At 48.2% G+C, this 20,198-nt stretch overlaps 1 protein-coding gene across 1 annotated transcript in view; it reads left to right on the plus strand.

Moving 5' to 3' along the window:
* Positions 1-4,714: 4,714 nt before the first annotated feature.
* Positions 4,715-20,198, plus strand: part of TK2 (thymidine kinase 2) — a 246,922-nt gene continuing 231,438 nt past the window's right edge. The window contains exon 1 of the mRNA XM_085640007.1: positions 4,715-4,901. The gene's annotated coding sequence lies outside the window, so the exon portion shown is untranslated. The remainder of the gene's footprint in view (positions 4,902-20,198) is intronic.

A 20,198-nucleotide genomic window follows, 5' to 3' on the forward strand; every position in this document is an offset into this window, starting at 1 on the left:
CATTAGGCCCTGGGGACCCCGGATGCTGTGACCCACAGGGCCTATTAACGCTCAGAGAAGGGTGCTTTATGCCATCCTCCCCTGTTTAATTGTATTTCGGGAATAGGAATAAATGTGTAAACTATGAATGGCACCTAGGACCCAATATAATAGAGGAAGTAAATAAATATCAATATTTAGGTGTGTGGTTAGAAAGAGATTATTGTGGAAAGAGCATATCGAATCACTTAGAGTAAGAACTTTGCCCTCAGTAAGTGAGCTTAAAAAATTCGGAAGACCTTTGCTAACTGTCTATGTGGCTATGATTCACACACAATTTCACTATAGGGCAGAACTGTTAAGTCTAAGTGGTAAACAGGATTGGGAGCACGAGGAGGGGAAATGCTTAAAAAGCATGTTGGCTCCAGGAGTTTTTATTTGGGTGGGCCAAGGGTGTATTTGGGTAGGCCACTGCGGGCTCGATTTGTCGCATATATGTCTGGGCAGGCCTGCTTCAGGGCCCTCCTTTATCTCTTCTTAGTCTTACAAGGCCCAGTAAAACGCACTCTTTTCCAAATCTATTTCTAAATATTATCACTCTCAAAAAGTTTTTTTTCTATGTAATGTTCCTTTGATGGGAAGAGGAGGTTTCTGAGGTGGGAGTATCAGGCAACTGACACTTCTCGGGCTCCCTCTGTGCGAGCCTTCAGGGAGAATCCCTCTTCATTACTACCTCCACCTGACCACAGACTCTGCAACGTACTCCCTTGCAGGCTTGATTATCCACTACTCCTCTCCAGTGCACCTTATCTCACAGCCCCATATCAGGCACCATCGGGCTCCACTTTCAGTTTTCCCGGTAAAAACATTAGTAAAATCACCTTCAAACTTAAAACATTGAATATAGCAGTAAATCTAATCAGCACGCACTTTAAAGTATGTTCCACAGTAGCCCTTATGACTCAACTGCTAATTAATTAAAAACAGAAAGACAATGACAGGGCCGGCTTTAGCGCTGATGCGAAAGTCTTTTTTGGCACCACAACAATAACCTCTTTCTCCGTAAATACCTTTACTACCACCTTCAAACAGTGCCCCTCATCCCTCTATGGCCCTCCCTATTGACCTCCTCCTCGGATTCCCTCACTGCCCCTCTCCCTCATGACCTCCTCCTCAGACTCCCTCACTACCACCCTCCACCAGTGCCCCTCATCTCCCCGTAGCCCATCCCCCTCATGACCTCCTCCTCAGACTCCCTCACTGCCACCCTTCGTCAGTGCCCCTCATCTCTCCCTAGCTCCCCCCTCTACCCCATGACCTCCTCCTCGGATTCCCTCACTGCTACCCTCCAACAGTGCCCCTCGTCACTCCATAGCCCCCCCATTTGACCTCCTCCTCGGATTCCCTCACTGCCACCCTCCAACAGTGCCCCTCATCTTTACGTAGGCCCTCTCTCATATGCATTTCATTTGTTGTATAGCGCTACTCATATCAGTGTAGTGTGTGTCAGCACTTTACACCACGCACACATTACACAGAGACAATGAATCATACAAGTATGTAAATCAGTCTACAGGGAATGTCACATAAGCCAATGAGGATTACAAGGTGTAGGAATCACATGTCATCCATACTGGTGGGCATTTTAAGAGGGTTTGGTCTGGGGAAACACAACCTTAGGATTTAAAGAGTTTTCCATGGGGGTCAGCTTTACTGATAAAAATGTATATCTGCCGAAACGTACTCATTTTAGCAACATTAAAATAATGAAAGACTGGGGAAGTTCTAACTATATCACAAAACAAAAAAAGCGAAGTTCTACCATTCATGTTTGTATAGAGCTCTTTGGTGCCAGTTCATTGGTCACTGTCCTATGTTAGGATTGTAACTTCTGAACTGCAAGTAACACAAGGATCTCTGTAACAAAGGCAGTAACCCACTGAGCTTCCACATAAACTACAGTTCACCTGCATATAAAAACTACTAACAGACAAATGATTGCTCTCCAGCAGGATCATTAACTACCAGCGTTATCTGGGCATTTTGTATTGTCTTATTGTTGTCCTGCATCGGCCATGATAATGATAAAAACTGTTTAAATGAAGCGCACACGAAGTATGTGCCCTGCTGGGCCTGCACAGATTTAAAAAAAGAAATACAACTAGTAACACATTCTCTTACCTACTCCATTAGTCAAACTTTGTGTCACAGCCTGATGTTATAAGCAAGTGCAGGGGTCAGGAAAGGTGAATAGGAATAAACAAACTTCTTTTCTACTGCGCTGCATAGGAAAAGAAATATCCACGCAGCAGGACAGTAGGCAAAGGTTACCGGTGCCAAAGAAAGGATTTGTCGCCTTTCACCATGTGGAGATGAAGAGGTGAAAAAATAAACCAAGCCTCGTTAACATGTAAATAGTCTTCTAAAGACCTGTGAAATACTCGGGTGCGGCTGCGATAATCTCTAAAACTATCTGTGTGTGTGCGCCCAGGAAGCTGTCTCAGCCCGGGCGGGCACACACACAGACAGCCCTTTGAGCCCAACGACGTTGCGCGCCTGCCTTCAAGCCCTCACTGCGAGGGCCATGGCTCCTGTTTGGGTGGGCCTGGCCCACCCGCTAGAACCGGGCATGGCTACTTGAGCATATGCCGAGGTAGTACGATTCTGGTTACGCTTAGACACAGGAGATAGGCAAAAGGTATTGATACTCTGTAAAAACGAGAACATATATAGTGAAATGGGCTAAGGAAGTTAGAAAAATTTTGAGAGAAGTATGTAGGAGATTGGGACCAAAATGTAGTGAGTGAAAACCTACAAATAGGGGCCTCCAAGGGGGAACTCCGTACACTAACAAAAAATGGGGCTTGAGAACTTGACATGAGGTACCCACGGGGTAATAAATCTACCAAATTCCTGAAAAACTCAATGACAAAATGAGGAATGGTTCCCATATATAGATGCCCTGCCTGACACCACACTTAGAGCTGAGGTGTTAAGATTAAGAATTAGTCTAAATCCGTGTTACATAAATAGTAAAGCAAAAATGGTAATGATAGATGGACATGGAAAATGCACTTGCAGATTAAAGGTAAAATGTGACTTCTTGCATATCCTTTTAAAATGTCAAAAGGTTCTGACAATACGACAAGCAGTTTGATAAACCACTATTTTAAAATATGGCATTCAAGAATGTGGGCAAGCAGTGGTGTTTTAAATAGATATGCAATACCTAGATGCGACATGCGCTTTGGGAAGATTTGAGGTTGCCGCCCCGGGGGTGGGGGAGGCGTGTAGCATCCCCTCCCTTAGCCTTTAAAGGGCCCAGTGGACACTATCCCCTAGGGCCATATCTCTTTTAAATGGGAGGGAGCCATGTGCCCCCCCTCCCGAGCCTTATTATGCCCTGGGGAACCTATCCCCAGGCTTATGTTTTTTAAGGGGAGGGGCCTCGTAGCTCCCCTATCCGAGCATTATTGGGCCCTGGGAACCCCAGGGCCCTATGTATTTTCAAGGGGAGGGGGACCAAGTTGTCCCCAACCCAAGCCTCATTAGGCCGTAGGGACCCCATTCCCCACGGCCTTATGTTTTTTTAAAGGGGAGGGGGACAAAGTGCCTCCCTCCATGAGCCTTACTAGGCCCTGGGGACCCCATCCCCCAGGGCTGTTTTATTTTTGGATCAAGGGCAAGGAGGGCATCGGGCCCCCCTCCCAGACCGTTTAAAAGGCCTTGGAGACCCCATTCCCCAGGGTCTGTTTAGGTCTCACCTGACCCAGCGCATGCGCTGGTCTGGCGAGACTTATTGAGAGGGCTCCAAAAAGTGCTACCAGGCCAGCCTAGAGCTATAGTGCATGTGCGCGGGCGCGCGCCCCGCGCTTGACCGCGATTACTTTCACTTTCGCGACCGCACGGCCGCTTTGATGTTTGATCGCGATCCCTTTCGCGGCCGCACGGCCGCTTGGCATAGCCAATAGGTCTCGCTTTTGGGACCTTATAAGTATTTAGTTATGCAACTGTTGCATGGCTAAACACTTATAAGGTCCCAAAGGCGAGACCTATTGACTATGCCAATGCTTTTCTTTTTTAACTTTCAGGTCGAGGCGCGTGCTTATTTTACTAATCCTCCTTTTCCTCTCTTACCTTTCCCTCTCATCTATACTTTTTCTGTTTCTTCCTCTCTCTGTGTTATCCAATATTTTCATTATTCCTTCATTCCTGTTTCTCGCTTTCCTCTGGTCTGCATTCCAGCCCACCACCCACACCCGCATGCATTGTATTACCCAAATCTCATTTTATTTTTTTTGTAAATTCTTTTTATTCAACAACTTGCACATTATGACATTATGACAATATCTTTGCATTATTGCAGTAGACTGCATGGGCACGTTCTTAACAGTAGCAGTCTCATGTTTCTAGGCTTCCACTCCTTTACCTGCTGTGTTCGTTAAATTTTGCAGCCTTTCCAGTTCCATCCCTCTACTCCATACCCCAACTACTCTGCTTCGTCACTTTCCTCTGAGCAAATCTCATTCATTAGCGTTTTGTCTGAAGGCAGAAGAATCCCACATATGTCTCATCAATGTTTTATTGGGAGTATGACACAGTCCATAAGCCTCTCAGTCCCACGGACAGCCCTCGCTTATTATGCTGGTTTCAGTGTTAACTTTCCGCCATAATTCACCGTACTTTCCAGAGCCCTGCTGTTTGTTATGTTGTTTGGATGCCAAGTTTTCTCTTCCTCTTTCTGCGCGGTACTTTCCTGTCAGCAGGGTAAATAAGGCTGCGCCTCGAGCTGTCACACTCAAAGTGCGACTGGAAGCTAAGGACACTCAGTCCTCGATCCGGAAGTGATCTCTTGACCCCCGAGGACCACCGTCTACCAAGCTGAAGTGATGATGGTCTGAGCCCCTGCCTTGAAGAACGAGGTGAGTGGGAGAGATCAGCCAGCAAGGCTCGAAGTAATAACTAATAATCAATATGCAGGAAATATGTGATCTTGGATGCAAGTGGTGGGTGGCACCAGGGGCGGTGTTAGACAGGGAAGACTAAATACCTTGCAAGTATTTTGCTGGCCGGTCATCTTTATAACAAAAATTCGAAAATATTGGCTGAAACGGCATACTTACGGATAGTTAAACATGTATTTATGTTTTTTAAAACACAGATTTCCGACATTGAATCACTTACCTATCATTTCGGAAGCTCCCATTTTGTAATCTCCAGTCTGTTGTTTCATTCTTGAGATGGGGCTATATCATAAATACTGCAACCCGTAACATACACCTTGCAGACGAATCACTGCAGCAGGTGCATTAACCCTTTGCTTGAAGTCCCCCCGACTGGATTCTGTGGTAAAAAGATTATGTACAAATCTCTGCAACAGGTACCCTAACACACTGATCCAAACTCTCCTTCTCTTTCGATCTCTCTCTCTATCTCTTGATCTCTCTCTCTCGCTCTCTCTCTCGATCTCTCTCTCTATCTCTCTCTCTCTCTTGATCTCTCTCTCGCTCTTGATTCAGTCTCTCACTCACCCCCTCCCCCTCCGTCTCCCTCCCTCTCTCTTTCTCTTCCTCTCTCTCTCTCTTTCTCTTGATCTCTTTCTGGATCTCTCTCTCTCTCTCTCTCTCTTTCTTGAAATCTCTCTCTATTGATCTCTCTCTCTGTCTCTCTCTCTCTCTGGCTCTCTCTCTCTCGATCTTTCTCTCTCTCTGAATTTCTCGATTAGGATTGGAACCCATGAGCTGTATGTGGGTCTCTACAGTTAATATACAATCCCACTGAAATACTGCAAATCATGTAACCAGTGACCTGCAGATTACACACAGTGCTTTAATATATACAGCTTGTTTATTTTCATCCCATTCGCCCTTTTCATAAGCTTTCTATTTTATTTTTGCTGTTGTGTCTCTTGTGATTTTCCTGGCTAGGCAGCGCTTGCGCTGTCTCTTGGAGACATGTTGTTTGCAATTCGTAGGCTTGCCATTTGTTCGATTGAACGCCGCTCGTGTTTGCCCCCCCTTCTCTCTTAGAACATGGACCAAGTACCCGTGTCCATCCACTGCTCCTGTTTTTGGAGCTACTTTTTTATTTGAATTTAAGCATCCCATATCAGTGTTCATGTTTTCACTTGCTCCGTCCACTCCCACCCGCCCGCTCTGTACCCTCTCACCCTCCTACTTCCCTGTTGTTTGAACCAGGTTCAAGTCTCGATGCTGGATATGAGTGGAGGTTCACTCACGGTCCGGTCTTACAGGGTCTAGGATTAGAACCCCAGAGACAAGAGCATCGCATAGCCAATAGATCTTGCCTTTGGGACCTTATAAGTGTTTAGCCATGCAACAGTTGATGTTGTTACAGGAAGGATATTGTGCTGCATAACTAAATACTTATAAGGCCCCAAAGGCGAGACCTATTGGCTTTGCCAATGCTTGTTTTTTTATGGGAATGGGGTCTATGCGGTACCCGTTACTGAGCCTTTAAAAGGCCCCGGTGACCCCATCCCCCATGGCCATATTTTTTCAAATGGGAGGGAACCATGTGCCCCCCTCCCGAGCCTCATTAGGCCCTGGGGAACCTATCCCCCGGCCTATGTTTTTTTAAGGAGAGGGTGGCTGCATAGCCCCCTCCACGAGCCTCATTAGGCCCTGGGACCCCCAGGGCCCTATGTATTTTGAAGGGGAGGGGGGCCAAGTTGCCCCCCACCCGAGCCTTATTAGGCCCTTGGGACCCCATTCCCCAGGGCATTTTTTTAAAGAGGGGAGTGGGGCCTCAGGGTCCCCCCTCCCAAGCCATTATACGCCCTGGTGAGCCCACTCCCGGGGCCAAAACTAACAAGAAAGGGGAGGGGGCTGCGCAGCCCCCTCCCTGAGTCTCTTTAGGCCCTGGGGACCCCATCACCCACGGCAATATCTCTTTTGAAGGGGAGGGGGCCACATGGCCCTCCCCCTGAGCCTCATTAGGCCCTGGGGACCCCATTCTCCGGGGCCTTTTTTTACAAAAGGGGAGTGGGACCTAGTAGCAGCCCTCTCTGAGCCGTATTAGTTTATGGGGATCCCATCCTCTAGGGCAATTTTTTTTTTAAAGGGGTTCACTCGGCCTCCCTCCCTGAGCCTTTAAAAGACCCTTGGGACCCATTCCTCATTCCTCCAAGGCCGTGTTTTTTTAAGGGTATGGGGTCTGCTTGGTCTACCTCCCAGAGCCTCATTTGGGAACCCCATCCCCCAGGCCCCTATGTATTTTCAAGGGGAGGGGGCCAAATGCCCCCCTCCCCGAACCTTATTAGGCCTTGGGACCCCATTTACAGGGCTTTTTTTTATGGGGAGGGGGCTATGGGGTCCCACTCCTCAAGCGATAATAGGCCTTATTAGAGCTTGGGGACCCCACCACTAAGGCCTTTTGTTTTTTTAATAGGGGAGGTGGCTACGGGCCCCCCTCCCCAAGGCATGGTATTCCACCCCTGGGGCCAAAACTTAGAAAAAGGGGAGGTAGCAGCGCAGCCCCCTTGCTGAATCTCTTTTGGCCCAGGGGACCCCATCTCCTAGGGCCTTTTTAAAAATTAAAGCCCCATGGACCCCCTCTCCAAGTCTTATTAGGCCCTGGGGACCCCACCCCCAAGGGCAATTTTTTTTATATTAAGCGAGAGGAGGGCCACATGTCCCCCATCCCAAGCCTTGTTAGGCCCTGGGGATCCCATCCACCAGGGCCACTCCTTAAAATAAAGGGGAGTGGGGTCCAGTGCCCCATTCCCCGAGCTTCATTAGGCCTTGAGGACTCCAGCCCTAAGTCCTTTTTTTAATAGAGGGGGGCATGTGGCCCCCATGCCTAGTCTCTTTAGGCCCTCGGGACCACATCCCCTAGGGGTTTTTCCTAATTAAAGCCACATGGCCTCCCTCCCTTTTTTAGGCCTTTGGGGACCACATTCCCAGTGGACTATTTTCATTAAAGGGAAGAGGGATGCCACATGGCCCTCCCTCCCCGAGCATTATTAGATCCTGGGGACCCCACCCCCAAGGGCCATTTTCTTTTTATTAAAGGGAAGAGGGGGGCCGTGTGCCCTGAGTCTTGTTAGGCCCTGGGAACCCCTTCTCCCAGGGCTATTTTTTCAATTAAAGGGGAGGGGGCTGCATGGCCCCCTCCCGAGCCTTGTTGAGCCCTGTGGACCCGACCCTCCAGGGCCATTTTTTATTTAAATTAAAAGGAAGGGGGCTGCGTGCCCCCCTACCCGAGCCTTGTGAGGCCCTGGGGATCCCATTCTCCAGGGCCACTCCTTAAAATGAAGGGGAGGGGGCCAAGTGCCCCCCTCCCCTAGCCGTATTAGTCCTTGGGGACCTTATCCCTAAGGCTTATATTTTAAAGGGAAGGGCACGCCCCCCCCACGAGCCATTGTCAGTTCCGGAGAGCCCACCCCTCAGTACCGAAATCATGAGATAAGGGGAGGGGGTCATGCAGCTCCCCTCCACTTATTGAATACGGCCCTGGGGTGGGCTCCCCGAGGCCTTTAATGTATAATGCGGCCCCAGACGAAATTTTTATTTCATACCGAGGGAGCGCTGCAGTTTTTGCTGATTTTTTGTTCTTTTCTTGACCCTCTGGGCCTAGGGGGTTAGGGCATCTCTACCCTGCCCCTTTGTATTATTTTTTTATACATGTTCAAGACAGATGACTAAGTCCTCGAGTCCTGTTATAGCTGCCAGCAAACTTTTTCTTATGTTGCTGGCAGCCAATCAGAGTGGGGATCAAGTTGGCCCAGGAAAAAAATCTCCCTGAGCACATCAGAGCGCACTTATTTTAAACTGGCGTTCCTGCGAGACTTGCTCAAGCCTCTCAAGGACTCAACAGTCCAGATATACAATTATTTTGAAACCTTCATTGCTACTGGATAGATTTACACCAAATCACAAAAAGCACAATCTGCGGACTAATATTTAGCTTCCTGTAGAATTTGGTGTCATTCCGTTCAGCAGTTTTTGCTATAGCCTTTTTAGGTCTCGCCTAGGCAGCGCTGTCTCGTCGAGAGATGCTGTATACAGTATAGCGGGGGAAGCTCCGCCCACTTTCTGCCTCGCTTTTTGATTGGCTAAAATCCTAAATGCTGTAATCTGATTGGTTCTTCAACTTAATCCCGCCTCCTGACAGCCATGTCGTCATTTTTCTCCTTCCATAGCTATCGGCCCCCTTACTTTAAAAACTCTTTTGTTCCCCTGCCTCCCCCGTTCCCTCCCACAGTCCGTGACTTCTCTGCCCACCACCCCCCCCCCCCCCACTCCCATTTGTACCTTCTTGGACGCCTGCACTTTTATTTACAATTGTCTCGCGTAAATACGAGTCCTATTGCATTTATAAATGCTTGTTTTGTGCTGGGATTGGCTGGGGGAGTTTGCACTCTATTTTGCCTGACCTGTCCAGAACACATGCGCATACAACGTTTTTCATGCAGGAGTTACTTTAATGTTTGCAACACAAGCCAGTTTACGGCAAAAGGTAGAGACAGCACAAGCAGCAAAACCAAACAGGACAAAGAGAAGCACGGCGGGTTGAGTATGCCGCGGGAGCGAGCAGTTTAATTTAATTATGCTTGTCTCCCTGTGCCGGTCTCCACTATCACTCTGAGATCGCTGTTTCTTTAGTCTTATTTGCAGAGACAGCACAAGCAGCGGGTTGAGTATGCCGTGGGAGCGAGCAGTTTAATTTAATTATGCTTGTCTCCCTGTGCCGGCTCCCACTATCACTCGGGATCTCTATTTCTTTAGTCTTAATTGCACGGACAGCACAAGCAGCGGGTTGAGTATGCCGCGGGAGCGAGCAGTTTAATTTAATTATGCATGTCTCCCTGTGCCGGCTCCCACTATCACTCCGAGATCACTGTTTCTTTAGTCTTATTTGCCCAAGCAGTGAAACAAAAGAGGACAAAGCGAAGCACGGCGGCAGCTTATTTAAATGCTGTTCTCTCAATCTTTCTATACTCAATTTCGGCTCCCTTCCTTTTATTTGTCTCATTGTTCTTCCTTTTCTCCTTCCTTGTGTTTACTTTCGTGTCTCTTTGCTGCCTCCTCTATTTTATCATGCTTTTCTTGACGTTCTCATTCCATAGGCTCCCCCTATTCTAACTCAATTCACTTGCTTCTACCTTTCTTCGTTTTATTCTATCTTCTCTCGCTTTTCCTTCCTTCATCTTTTTTCTTCCATCGTTTCCTTTCTTTCGTTGTTTGACTTTCTCCGACTCACTCCTTCATTTCTCTTTCGCTTCTCTTCACATTTTCGTTCACCCTTTCTGCCTTCCCTTCCTTCTCTTCGCTAGCCCCGCCATCACATCCAGGACGCATCTCCCTGGTAACAAAATGCGGCCCGGCGGCTTCATGGTGACTGCCTGCATGGACCACTGCCCGCCTGCCTGCCCCTAAAAACATTTTTGCAAACATTCACCCATTTGCAAATGGGTTAACACCAAAAAGCGAATGTTTTGCGACCGTATTTCGGTTGCAAAACTTTCTTACACACCACTGTGAGACGCTGTTAGGAAGGGATGCCCTAAACATGCTTCTTCCTAAAAACCCAATTGCAAACCGATGTAGCAATTCGGTAATAGGTCACCGAATTGCAAAATAGGGTTTGTAGAGGCTTTTTTGCAGCCGCAAACGGCCCGATTCCTTTACGAGCTCAAAAAAGCTACCTACATGTGGCCAGATGTGTATTATGTCCAGCTAGCAGGCTTTCAAAATGCGGCTGCCCGTGGCCCCCACAAGGGGCCACCTAAAAGGGCGGCCCTTTAGTGCCATTGGGGCACAAACGCCACCCCTCCTGGTCTCAGGGTTGGACTCAGGGAAGGAGTCCTTCACCTTGGCGCGCTAGGCGCGTCACTTCTGGCGCACAGAGGTCGGGGGAGGGTACTTATACTCTCTGGCGTCCTCTTTGTGCCAAACACGCCGTTGTTTGGACGTGTGCTGCTGTGACTCGTTCCGAGATCGCCTGGAGCTGTGTGAGCGGTGAGTCAACCCCCCCTTTCCATCCCCACTAATGGGGCAGTCCCCCAGGCCGAGTTGCCTAGCCAGGCCATCGCCGAGGCTTCTGTCCGCCTGAGGGTGAGGTGGGGGTTGGGGCTGCTCCCGGCACGCTCTGGTCAGCAGCTATGGCTGAGGCCACTCGGTCAGGTCATGCGGCCCTGGGCAGGACCCGGCTTCGTGCCAGCGCGGGGGTGCACCGAGGCGAAGGAGGGCCAGGAGTCTAGCCAGGCTCCCGCCTCAGAGCGGCGTGCGAGGTTTTTGCGGGGCGGGGGGGTTGGAGCTCAGTGGGCGCCATGTACCCTCCCCTCCTCCGGTAGAGAGGCCAGCTGGGCCCTCGCTGCCTGCCTTCTCGGGGCTCTGGCCACCAGCCAGGAGCGGGGCTATCTACCCAGCTCGGTCAGACTAGCCGTGCCATCCCGGGGCTGTGGCGCTGTGCAGGCCCGTGCTGCATGTGGGGGAGGGCATCCGCTTGTCTTCCTCTGCGGTATCGTGGGAGGCTGGGTGGGCCCCAGGTCTTGGCAGGGCCCCAGGCCCTATGTGAGGCACGGTCCAGGCTGGATGGTGAAAGCAGGAGCCGCGCGGCTCAGGGGTTTAGATGTGTGCAGCGCTGCGTTTCATGCCTTTCGCGGCCAGGAACACAATGCCTTTAATGTTTTTTAAAAGGTGCCAAGACTCTGGCGGAAGCCAAGGCATCCCAAGCGCGTTTACGGCCGGTAGAGAGGCGCGTCCGGCAGCCTTAGTCACATTATGTTACCTTTGAAAATCGCGCTTTTCTTTCAAACATGAGCGCTGCTTTGGCATTCCCTATTTAAAGTATTTTAACAATGGAATCCGAACACAGGCCACAATACGGAAGCACCCATGAGGCACTTCCATATTGAAGAGGGGGCCAAATATCCTTGTGCGACTCCATCTGCAGTACACCTTGTGCAGACGCACATTTGGCACTTATGCGTTTCAAAGGAGGCCTCCTTCTCTAATTTGATGAGGGTGTAATATATGCAAACGAAGTAAGGGCGTTGCCCCTCCGGCCATGCAGTAATTCTGAGGCGGGCTCGGGGACTAACAAGCTCCCGAGAGGCACACTAACTGCACAACATTAGAAGCGGGGCACAGTCACTGCGCTGTCTGAGGTTGGGAGGGACCGCCCAGGAAACCCCTAAAAGCTGGTTAAATCAAACACTGCACACCTGTTCTGCTTGGGTTTTTCTGATCAGATAGAACCCGCTCAACAGAGCCTCTCTAACCCAGCCAGAACGTTACCCCCTCCCTAGGGCCTATTCACAAACAAAACCACATATATATACCACCTAAGGACAGGGAATTCCTACTATATATATATATATACCAAGACCTCTTATAATACAAGTGGCGGCCTCGCGGTCCCAAGTGGACCCAGGACTTCCTACCCAGACGGCAGCCTTAGCCTCGCGGTCCCAAACGGACCCAGGACTTCCTGCCCAGACGGCAGCCTTAGCCTCGCGGTCCCAAACGGACCCAGGACTTCCTGCCCAGACGGCAGCCTTAGCCTCGCGGTCCTAGATGGACCCAGGACTTCCTACCCAGACGGCAGCCTCAGCCTCGCGGTCCTAGATGGACCCAGGACTTCCTACCCAGGCGGCAGCCTCAGCCTCGCGGTCCTAGATGGACCCAGGACTTCCTACCCAGACGGCAGCCTCAGCCTCGCGGTCCCAAACGGACCCAGGACTTCCTGCCCAGACGGCAGCCTTAGCCTCGCGGTCCCAAACGGACCCAGGACTTCCTGCCCAGACGGCAGCCTTAGCCTCGCGGTCCCAAACGGACCCAGGACTTCCTACCCAGGCGGCAGCCTCAGCCTCGCGGTCCTAGATGGACCCAGGACTTCCTACCCAGACGGCAGCCTCAGCCTCGCGGTCCTAGATGGACCCAGGACTTCCTACCCAGACGGCAGCCTCAGCCTCGCGGTCCTAGATGGACCCAGGACTTCCTACCCAGACGGCAGCCTTAGCACGAGTTCATCCTATAATTACCACGACATACAACAAGGGAATCAGTGTTACTATGTATCAGATCACACAAGGACCGCCAGTTGAGCACAACCTGTTCCCCAGTTCGAGGGGCTCCTTTCTCCCTTATTCAGTTACCACTTACCTGATCAGGATTAACATCTGTTCATGTCAAGTCACAGCTGACTAGAAGAATAGGCTACCCTCTTATACAAGAACACGCAGCACATGTTGATTCACTACAAACTGGGTACTTTATTACTCATTACATACGTAACCACATAACATTATACTATGACATATAACCTGCAAAGAAAAGTGAAAGATTAGGTTGTACACTCTAATAAGAAAGGGGTCGACATCACCTTAGTCGTGTGTAGCCTGCACTCAATGGTCATCTAGGTTCCCTTCTCGTCTGTGCCTCGGCTTCGCCTGGAAGTCACACCTTCGCAGTCACGGATCTACTCCCTTCTCCGAGTCACTGGGACCTCTTCCTCATCGGCTACTCTCTTCTCTTTGGCTATTCTGTTAGAAGAATATCTATCTCTCGGTTTTTTCTCCACCTTCAAGTTTGTCATCTGTCTTCCCTGGAATAAGTAGTAGCTTTACTGCTAACGGCCAGGTGCCGCCTACGAACTAAAAGCAAGTGCCAGTATCTGCCTCAGACTTTCACTAATATAGAGGTGCATTTTCTCATGGAAAATTCCAGCCCGTAACCTGCCGCCCACCAAATTCTTGTACCTCCCCGTGCCAAGGACACGTTCCCAGCCGGCCGGCCTGATGTAGTGTCTTCGGCATGAAGAAAAATACAATACTTCGATAAGGGCCGGCCTGAACCGGTTCTCTCCAAGAGAATAACACCTCCTAACTAAAACACTGCCTATGACCTAGAAGCATCCCAAGCTGCCGGAGCAGGAAGAAAGATGGAGTCTCTCCCGTTTGAGGCCTACCAGGCCTGAATTCAGCACGGCTCCATGAAATACCCTCACTACAGAATAAATTACCCCTAATACTAACGAATCTATCCCCTAGGATATGTGTGCAAACCCTGATCTATGGGGAAGAACACAGGATCATGTCGAAGTGCCTAATAAATAGGCTCTATACACTACTCTAACCCTTAGACTTGGATGGAAAGAGACTGAAGTTACATTAGTTCCCCTTTAACACAGAAAGGCCGGGAAAATCGAGCAGTACATTTCACCCTTGACTTCAGTCTATTATACATTCATTACACAGAACTAACATCGGTGGAAGAATAATATGAAACAAAGCTAACTGATCTATGTCTAGTACCGAGTGTACAGAATTGAAGGAGTGAAGGAATACACTGAATAAAACAACAGATAGAAATCAAAATAGCAACAGTAATCAGAATACCTCCTAATGTTTGACGTAGCATATGTACATCAGGCAACCAATTAAAGAGCCAGTCAAACCATCCCTGGTCAATGTGTTTTCTAACTTCTTCCGTTAAGTCACGTAACTTGTCAATATGTGCGCGAATGGATTGTGTATGATCAGACAAGTTAAAACAACAGAGACCCTCAAAATCAGAACAGTCATGTCCATGTTTAAGCAAAAGATAATCAATGGCCGCTCGATTTTGCAAAATGGCCCTACGTTCACCCTGGGCGTCTAATAGCATGTCAGACAGGACTGTAGAAGTATGATTAATGGATTTCACCATCCAGCAGGCCATTTTCCCAATAGATTTGGCATTATAAACTGCCAAAGCAGGAACACCAATAATTGAAATAGCCAGGCTAAGGTATTCAGACTTGGAATATAAATGTAAAGATGAGTCACAATCCTCCTGTAACATCACTGTATCTCGAATCACACGAGAGTTGGCATTCGGATGCGACGAGAACATTAGTAAACTTAGTCTAGTAATGGCACAAGGGCCTCCGGAAATGTTTGCAGGGACATATGGCCAGGAAGTATTACCACATGAGAAAAGCCATCCGGCAGGTAGTAACATCGTGCGATAATGACTGGGGGTAACTACCAAACTATTGCAAGTCATATTGTTCTGAACTGAAACACATGTGGTCGGTGTCCTTTGAAAGCACAAAGTCCGTTCATGAGCTGTAAATGAAGTGGCACCTTTCAGTTTTAGGCGTAGACATTCCGAGATCGCACTAGGATTACACGTAAGAAAGAAACATAAGTCACCTTGTGTGATATTATAAGTAACTATTTGGGACTGGATGGGGGGTTGCTCGTCTAGCATTTCAGTACATGAGGGGCAATACACATGGGTAGCGAAATCACCCAGGAGAACATTGGGGCGAGCCTTTGAAACATTGAAAATGTTAGTTAGAGTTTCCAGTGAGGCAGGGACAGCAACCAAACAGGTCGCCAAGATATCATGTACAGATCTCATCGGTGTCAAACAGAAGTGAGGGGCATCAGTCACCCTCTTAGCTAGCGATGTCCAAAAGTTCGATGATGAATCCCACGCAGCGAAGGAACGCAACACTCTGGTTCTCAGTTCATCCCGGGTTGACGGGATCCCTCCTCTCTCGTCGTACCAGCCCAAAAGGAGTCCAGCGCCGACACATCCTGCAGCAACAGTCCAAAGAATGATCTGAAAGAGAATCAAATACAGGCATTAATCATTCTCGTAAGTAACATTTATCAGCCGGGACCGCTTCCCAGCTATCTTTCCCTGGTCTCATAACCAAAATGGTATTGTCCTGACCGGTGGCAATGACCTCTGCTTGTTCAGGGGGATTCTTAGGCGACTGCACCCAAACCCTAGCCCCAGGGTTATCCGTAGAGCCAAAACCTTTCTGGCCTCGTACAGTTAGCAAAGTTGGGGCAGCGCCTTTCATTAATGAACCACTGAAAACAGGCATAATGAGTAATTGAGCCACTCGGTCAGTGCGGTGTATCAGTAAGTCAACCTCACTGCTATTCAGCAGGAGCACCTTAATCTCTCCCTGATAATCACTGTCAATTATTCCTCCAAGCACCTGAATGCCTTTTACAGCCAGCCCCGATCTAGGGGCTATCAATCCGAAATTCGCAGGTGGTATATGAATACCAACACCGGTAGCAATGATGACCCGATCCTTACTCTTTAAAACGGTGTCATCCATGGCATGCAAGTCTAAACCTGCCGACCCTGGGGTCGCTCTACATGGAGCCAAAGCTCCGGGAGTAATTTCCCAATACATCACAGTCTCTCTGATTTCATTAGGCATAGCCTCAACATTCGGGGGAAACAAACGCATAAGTGGAGATTCAGCATTTAGAAAAGGACGATTATTCAAAATCAATATTGCTTGGGGCAAAAAGTCTCGCCAATTTTTATACTTGTCATCTGTTAACTTACGCAGCTGATCCTTTAGCAAGCCATTCAACCTCTCCACAAGACCCGAGGCCTGTGGATAGTAGGGTATATGGAATATCCATTCAATATTGTTTTCCACACAGAATTCCTGTACCAATCTTCCACAAAAATGGGATGCATTATCAGATTGAATTTGGAATGGCACACCATAATACATCATAATCAATTCTAATGTTTTAATGGTATTCAATTGGGTAGCTTGCTTACAGGGAAGGGCTACCAACAGGCCACTGTATGTATCAACAATAGTGCAAACATATTGACAATTCCTACTCATGGGAAGTGGACCGATGTAATCAATCTGCCAAATTTGAGCGGGCAGTTTCCCGCGATGTAAATGACCTTTAACAATTTGGGGCACCTTACGCTGTCTGACATGCTGACAAACGGGACAATGTAAAATAACATTTTTAATTAAATCTAGGGGAATATAAATTCCTCGATCAGCAGCCCACCTGCTAGTGGCCTTCTCTCCAAAATGTCCTGCCTTCTGGTGTGCCCATTTCGCCAATCCCGCAATATCAGAATCTTGCCTGTCCACCACTGCCTCAGCAATTTTAGATTTCTCATCTGCAATGTTATGAAAAAATTTGTCAAGAGAATCTATCGGGGTATGAGCATCCACATGGAAGATTGTAACAGTACTCTGTGGGAGCATCTCCCAAATCTCTTGCCATAACTCTTTTCCCCACAATTCTTTGGAATGCAACTTCCAATTATGGGAATGCCAAGTCGGCAACCAAACAGCCAGTCCATTGGCAGTAGACCAAGAATCGGTGAAAATATGACATGTACCAGGTAACTCTTGTTTCAAAACTTGATAAACAGCATAGAGCTCAGCAAATTGGCTGCTTTTACCTTCACCAGTTGTGCTCAGCAATTTTTGTGTGATCGGATTATAGGACACCGCCTTCCAGTGCCGTGTCGTCCCTATGAACCTCGCTGAACCATCCGTGAACCAAACATGGTTTCTGTCCGCTGCGGACAAATCATCAAAAGGCTTACCCCACTTGACAGGAGACTCCTGTACTAAAGGTACGGAACATTCACTCTCAGTCTCAGTCGACGGCGCTCGCGCCACCTGCTCATGTAAAGAGGCAACCCCTTTCGGGCCCACACGTGCCCTGTCTTGTATATACCATTTCCATTTAATCACACTCGCCTCTTGAGCATGTCCAATTCGGTGAGTTTTCGGCGAACTCAAAACCCACTGCATGATAGGAATTTCAGGACGCAAAACTATATCATGTCCCAAAGTCAATTGCTCGGTATCCACCAGAGCCCAATAACAAGCAAGTAACTGTTTCTCAAAAGGTGTATAATGCTCACCAGCATCAGGTAACTTTTTGGTCCAAAAACCTAACGGTACTCTACTCCTGCCTTGTTTCTGCCACAAACTCCAATTCGCATAAGGGCCCTGTACAGACACATTCAAATCCACGTCACCATCACGTACAGGCCATAAATCCAGAGCATGTTGAATTGCTTCTTTTGCCAGACTGAACGCATCTTGCTGCGGTTTATCCCATTCAAATGCATTCTTTTTACGCGTGACCCGGTACAAAGGGGCCAATATTTGACTCAAATGAGGAATATGCTGGCGCCAAAAACCAAACAGACCAATGAAGCTCTGGGCTTCTTTCCTATTCCTCGGAACTGCAAAATCAAGAATCTTCTGTTTAACCTGAGGGATCACTTCACGGTGCCCTTCATGCCAATTAATACCCAAAAATTTTACAGCCTGGGACGGACCTTGCAATTTATCCGGGTTGATTTCCCAACCTTTCCCACGCAGGCACTCAATGATCCTGTCCAATTGTGTCTGAACTTCCTCTCGTGTTTCACCTTGGATCAAAACATCATCAATATAATGACATATCTGAATTTGGGGAGGAACCGGTACCTCAGCCAAATGCTCTGCCACCAGCCGGTGACATATCGTAGGACTATGCACATAGCCCTGAGGAAGACTTCTAAACGTCATCTGACGCCCGTTCCACGTAAAACTGAATTGTTCCTGACACTCAGGGGCAATTGGAATCGAAAAGAAAGTATTAGCAATATCAATGGACGCATACCATGTACCTGGATGCTTTTGGATTCTTTCAATTAGGGTAATAACATCCGGTACTGCAACAGTCAAAGAGGGCGTGTGTTTGTTCAATTCTCGATAATCAACAGTCATGCGCCAAGAATTATCACTCTTACGTACAGGCCAAACAGGATTATTCCAAGCAGAAGTAACCGGGGTTATAACACCTGCATCCACCAACTCCTGAATAGTGGTACTAATCTCCTCATGACCACCTGGAATCCGATACTGCTTCTGACAAACCACTTTTGTCGCCTGGGGAACTTGTATGGGGGGCATTCTTAAACGACCAACCCGTATAGGCCTGGACGATATATAATGCGTGGTTCCAAATTGGTAACACCCATCATCTAAATGTAACGTCATTCCTTTCAAAATATCAATTCCAATTATGAATTCTAAGAGAGGCACCACTAGTACAGAATATTCTTTTCTAGGGATTCTACCTATTCTCATTTCAAGCAAAGTTTGAACTGCAGGAGTTTCTTTTCCACCTAATCCGGTAATTGTAAAAGGCTGACCTGTAAACTTCTTTGATTTTCCATGAATAAGAGTGGCCTCCGCTCCTGTATCTACCAATGCTCGGGCCCTTTGGATATTACGATGTCTCCAATAAATATCAATATCTACATAGGGTCTATTATCTCTGTGAGCCCATCTGTGTACCGGAGCTTGACCTATTTCCTAGTCATTCTTACTGCATTCTGTGTACCAGGATAAATCAGGATAAAGACTCTCACGTTTCTTAGGTATCGGTACCTCCTGTTCATATCCATTCCCAGTACGGAACGGATTCGAGTCTTCAGCATTGTACTGCGGGTTACGATCGACCAAACTGTGATGATCCTCTCTCCTCCTCAACTCAGGGGATTGATCCCTATCATCTCTACGTCTGCTGTAAACATAATCATTTCTCCCCCTTTCTCTTTCCCCCTCTCTCTCCCTGTCTCTCTCTCGACGGGGGGACATATCACGTACATAACGTCGATCATCACGACGAACAGAGCGCCCACGGCGGTCGTCATCACCGCTACCGTCAGAACCATCACGATCACACTCAGTGGTCCGAACACGCCGGGCACCCTCCTTCCGATCCAAACCACGTTTGCGAAACAACTCCCACAAACGAGCGGTAGTCTCACCGTCAATGTCTTCCCTACGCACACCATCAGCCAGAAGACCAGAAAAGATATCACGTCTAGTAAGTTTATTTTCACCAGGAGTACGAGTGTCAGGCCGGGACTGACGTTCAGGTTTAAACCACTCACCCAACTCACTGAGTTGGCGCACCGATTCCAGTACCGTAGATAACACATTACCAGTCTGATTAATCAATAAAGTCATCATGACCTGCTTATAGGCAACAGGGGAAGATCGAATAATACGGTTCCGCACAGAAGATGTCAACAAACCATCAAGCAACCTGTCAGCAGTACCCAGAAAAATTGCCGTTTTCATCACCTCCTCTTTGAGACGTTGAGCAGCATCGCGCAAAGTATACCACGGCTTGTCATTCACAGGCCAGTCAGATTCAGTAGGATATTTTTGATTACAACCCTCAGTCGCCAATTGGAGTAAAGAAATTTGACCACCACCATTATAGTTACGAAAATGATCCTGCACAGTAGAATCCAAACTCAAGGAACAGAACTTCAAACAATCGCCAGTATCCAACATAATACCAGCAGCGCCCAGTTCATAAAGGCACACCATCCATGTGAGCAAGGACTCACCAGCTCGCTGCCGAAATCGCTGCAAAATATCACTAATTTCCTGTTGAG

The sequence above is a fragment of the Triturus cristatus genome, chromosome 12, assembly GCF_964204655.1.
Source record: "Triturus cristatus chromosome 12, aTriCri1.1, whole genome shotgun sequence".
Lineage (NCBI taxonomy): Eukaryota > Metazoa > Chordata > Amphibia > Caudata > Salamandridae > Triturus > Triturus cristatus.